This window comes from Schistocerca serialis, unplaced genomic scaffold (genome assembly GCF_023864345.2).
Source record: "Schistocerca serialis cubense isolate TAMUIC-IGC-003099 unplaced genomic scaffold, iqSchSeri2.2 HiC_scaffold_1243, whole genome shotgun sequence".
NCBI lineage: Eukaryota > Metazoa > Arthropoda > Insecta > Orthoptera > Acrididae > Schistocerca > Schistocerca serialis.
This window is the reverse complement of record NW_026047451.1, coordinates 52,501-57,500: the sequence shown is the minus strand read 5'-3', so window position 1 is coordinate 57,500 and position 5,000 is coordinate 52,501. Positions and strand designations below refer to the sequence as shown.

The 5,000-nt window shown below is 51.2% G+C and overlaps 1 non-coding gene across 1 annotated transcript in view; it reads right to left on the bottom strand.

The window, feature by feature from the left end:
* The window catches only part of LOC126436736 (small subunit ribosomal RNA), a 1,909-nt gene extending 1,802 nt beyond the window's left edge, over nucleotides 1-107 (bottom strand). Inside the window, exon 1 of the ribosomal RNA XR_007580881.1 lies at nucleotides 1-107. This exon is cut by the window's left edge and continues 1,802 nt beyond it. This is a non-coding gene — a ribosomal RNA (small subunit ribosomal RNA).
* Between the last annotated feature and the right edge of the window lie 4,893 nt (nucleotides 108-5,000).

Below are 5,000 nucleotides of genomic sequence, written 5' to 3'. Positions count from 1 at the left end.
TGATTTAATGAGCCATTCGCGGTTTCACCTTAATGCGGCTTGTACTGAGACATGCATGGCTTAATCTTTGAGACAAGCATATGACTACTGGCAGGATCAACCAGGGAGCTGCGTCAACTAGAGCTGAGCAGCCGGCCGCCCGGGAGTGTGTCCCGGGGGCCCGCGCGAACACGCAAGCGTCCGCTCAATTATTCTGCAAACAGGAGGAGGCTGAGCTCCCCTGCACAACACACCTCGAAACCCTCTCAGGTCCCGGCGGCGCGCAGCGCCGTCCTAAGTACTTGGTCGGGTTCGAGAGAGGCGCAATCGCCCGGAGTTAGGCGAGTAGACGCTTTAGGTGCGACCACCCGTGCTCCCAACTGAGCTTGCCGCTGCCGACAGAGGCCCGGGAGCGTGCTGTCGTGGCATTGCCGGCGGGAGACAACACGCGCCACCTACGGTGACCGGCAGCTCCAACGCCAGCGCCACAGAAGGACAAAAGCCCTACTTGGGTGCCGAAGCGAACTCTCCCAGCACAGCGCACGCGCCAACACGTCCGCACAGCTGCGATACAAACCACCTGCGAGAACCGCTGGGGCGACCGAGCAGCAGACGGCGTCGCGGCGCCGAGCGCCGGGCGGCGGCGCATCCTCAGCGCACAAAGTCCTCAATCGGACCAGCACACTGCAGATGGCCACCGCGCTTCGCACCGGGCCCGCGAGGACCTACTTTGGCCGCAAGGCGCCGCGAGCAGGGGGCGCCGGCGCGCAGCTGCGCCGCCTGCCGCGTCCGTCGGCCGGCGCGCCTGCCACCGGCCGCCCCCACCAGCCGGCTGTAGCGCGTGCGCCCACGCACCGCGCTGCCAGCACGCCGGGCGGCCCCCCCTCACCGGCCGGGGACGGTCCCACCCAGCCACCGCCGCGTATCGCCTCACACCCAGATCCCCTTTCACGTTCGTGGGCATGGTGGGTCCCCTTTCACGTTCGTGGGCATGGTGGGTATCCCTGAAACAACCGGTTAATAGCTCGACCGATCGTCGCCAACACTGATTCACCTCTAGCGAGAACAACCGCACCACAACGGGTTACCGGTTGTTCATTTGCGTAACGTCACCAGCAAACGTACACGTCCATCGCCATTTGCAACGAGTATTGCATGCCTGTGTCAGGTGTCACAACACACTACGTCTGCCCACATAGACGCAACAACATGTGCACGCCTAGAGAACACGTGGAAGGTAGACCCCGTACGTATGCGGTGTCCATTGCGCGAACGACTGTCAGCCCGCCTCTGCAGCATGTCGCAGATGTGGAACGCGGTGCAACATGCTATCACGGTGTGTGAGAAGAGACGACTACGTCCGAATACACGCTCCACTACATCAACAGACTGCTCATGCTGATCGCCATCCAGGGCGTCCGTTCCTCCCACACGTCTGTATGGCGTACCACACTGCAATCCAGCTCTTATAGGGAGACGACACGTAGCTGCGTGCACAATATTTGGACTGTATGGTCCGCCGTTGCTAGGCGCTGTCGTCATACGGTCACATGGGCCACGATGTATCATTCAGTACATACGGAGCAATGTGCAGTACAGTTTGTGGGTTTTGCGTACATCGGCGGACAGGTGACAGGCCGTACCACAACGTAGGCTGAGTACGTCGGCATGCGAAGGGCATTGAACATGCAAACTTCTCACCGACCAGCTTGCGAAGGCAGGGGGGAAGGGGGGGGGGCATGTACGTCCTGCTGCTATCCACACTACAGTGTATAGCAGGAGCATGTGGAAAGTCAGCAACACCTGCAAGGTGTTTAACATGACGCGATACACAGGGGACCGGGCAGTGCGAGTAGCGAACTATATTGCGAGGGTTGCGGTTAGGCAACACTACACTACTTTAACGGGTTGCATAACAATTACAGAGCAGGTTCAGCGACAACGTGCGTCAGGTTAAGGCGCAATATAGTTTAGGTTACGGCGCACTTTAGGTTAGGTTAAGGCACATTATAGGTTAGGTTAAGGCACAACATGGGTTACGTTAAGGCACAACATGGGTTACGTTAAGGCACAACATGGGTTAGGTTAAGGCACAACATGGGTTAGGTTAAGGCACAACATGGGTTAGGTTAAGGCACAACATGGGTTAGGTTAAGGCACAACATGGGTTAGGTTAAGGCACAACATGGGTTAGGTTAAGGCACAACATGGGTTAGGTTAAGGCACAACATGGGTTAGGTTAAGGCACAACATGGGTTAGGTTAAGGCACAACATGGGTTAGGTTAAGGCACAACATGGGTTAGGTTAAGGCACAACATGGGTTAGGTTAAGGCACAACATGGGTTAGGTTAAGGCACAACATGGGTTAGGTTAAGGCACAACATGGGTTAGGTTAAGGCACAACATGGGTTAGGTTAAGGCACAACATGGGTTAGGTTAAGGCACAACATGGGTTAGGTTAAGGCACAACATGGGTTAGGTTAAGGCACAACATGGGTTAGGTTAAGGCACAACATGGGTTAGGTTAAGGCACAACATGGGTTAGGTTAAGGCACAACATGGGTTAGGTTAAGGCACAACATGGGTTAGGTTAAGGCACAACATGGGTTAGGTTAAGGCACAACATGGGTTAGGTTAAGGCACAACATGGGTTAGGTTAAGGCACAACATGGGTTAGGTTAAGGCACAACATGGGTTAGGTTAAGGCACAACATGGGTTAGGTTAAGGCACAACATGGGTTAGGTTAAGGCACAACATGGGTTAGGTTAAGGCACAACATGGGTTAGGTTAAGGCACAACATGGGTTAGGTTAAGGCACAACATGGGTTAGGTTAAGGCACAACATGGGTTAGGTTAAGGCACAACATGGGTTAGGTTAAGGCACAACATGGGTTAGGTTAAGGCACAACATGGGTTAGGTTAAGGCACAACATGGGTTAGGTTAAGGCACAACATGGGTTAGGTTAAGGCACACCATGGGTTAGGTTAAGGCACACCATGGGTTAGGTTAAGGCACACCATGGGTTAGGTTAAGGCACACCATGGGTTAGGTTAAGGCACAACATGGGTTAGGTTAAGGCACAACATGGGTTAGGTTAAGGCACAACATGGGTTAGGTTAAGGCACAACGTAGGTTAGGTTAAGGCACAACGTGGGTTAGGTTAAGGCACAACGTGGGTTAGGTTAAGGCACAACGTGGGTTAGGTTAAGGCACAACGTGGGTTAGGTTAAGGCACAACATGGGTTAGGTTAAGGCACAACATGGGTTAGGTTAAGGCACACCATGGGTTAGGTTAAGGCACACCATGGGTTAGGTTAAGGCACAACATGGGTTAGGTTAAGGCACAACATGGGTTAGGTTAAGGCACAACATGGGTTAGGTTAAGGCACAACATGGGTTAGGTTAAGGCACAACATGGGTTAGGTTAAGGCACAACGTAGGTTAGGTTAAGGCACAACGTAGGTTAGGTTAAGGCACAACGTGGGTTAGGTTAAGGCACAACATGGGTTAGGTTAAGGCACAACATGGGTTAGGTTAAGGCACAACATGGGTTAGGTTAAGGCACAACATGGGTTACGTTACGGCACAACATGGGTTACGTTACGGCACAACATGGGTTACGTTACGGCACAACATGGGTTACGTTACGGCACAACATGGGTTACGTTACGGCACAACATGGGTTACGTTACGGCACAACATGGGTTACGTTACGGCACAACATGGGTTACGTTACGGCACAAATTAGGTTAGGTTACGGCACAAATTAAGTTAGGTTAAGGCACAAATTAGGTTAGGTTAAGGCACAAATTAGGTTAGGTTAAGGCACAAATTAGGTTAGGTTAAGGCACAAATTAGGTTAGGTTAAGGCACAAATTAGGTTAGGTTAAGGCACAAATTAGGTTAGGTTAAGGCACAAATTAGGTTAGGTTAAGGCACGATATAGGTTAGGTTAAGGCACGATATAGGTTAGGTTAAGGCACGATATAGGTTAGGTTAAGGCACGATATAGGTTAGGTTAAGGCACGATATAGGTTAGGTTAAGGCACGATATAGGTTAGGTTAAGGCACGATATAGGTTAGGTTAAGGCACGATATAGGTTAGGTTAAGGCACGATATAGGTTAGGTTAAGGTACGATATAGGTTAGGTTAAGGTACGATATAGGTTAGGTTAAGGTACGATATAGGTTAGGTTAAGGTACGATATAGGTTAGGTTAAGGTACGATATAGGTTAGGTTAAGGTACGATATAGGTTAGGTTAAGGTACGATATAGGTTAGGTTAAGGTACGATATAGGTTAGGTTAAGGTACGATATAGGTTAGGTTAAGGTACGATATAGCGTAGGTTCAGATACACATTGTTGTAGGGAAAGGTGTATTGGGGGGGGGGGGGCGGCAGGTTCGTTGATAGTGATTATCGTAATTGGATGCCTGCGGTATTATCCGATTTGTCACGTCAGGATGCACTTTTGGCTCATGACAGGCGGCGCTCCGATTCCATGGTTGTGGCAGATCTGTGTCTTTCATTCCTGCCATTGTTTGTGTGCTGTGACAGGAGGCAGTATTGTGATGTTGGGTGCACCACTGTGTAGGACATGTGTGGGTGTTCGTGGCTTAGCTGAGCAATGTGCGGATGTCGGAAGGGTGGGATATTGTGTTTTCTGGGTGGACCTCCCGGTCTGGTAATGATAGTGTGGATTGTGTCATGTGGCGGAGAGGATGCACTGGATGTTCTTCCATGCTGGTGGTTAGATATTGTGTGTGATAAGAGAGTAGTGTGTGATAAGAGTGTCTGGCTGACGTGTGGTTCTCATTGTGTGCAGAGTCTTTCAGCATGTATAGGGACGGTTGTATATATTATCTGTATTCTGATGGCTCTGCATCTATTACTAATCAGTGCCGTGTATACGGTTACTCTAGTTCCAGTCGAAACTGTTCTATCTCTGTACATTAGTGACACTGCGGCTCCACTATGTTGCCGCCCCTGTCGGCCGTTTCCCCCAGTGTATGGCTAAT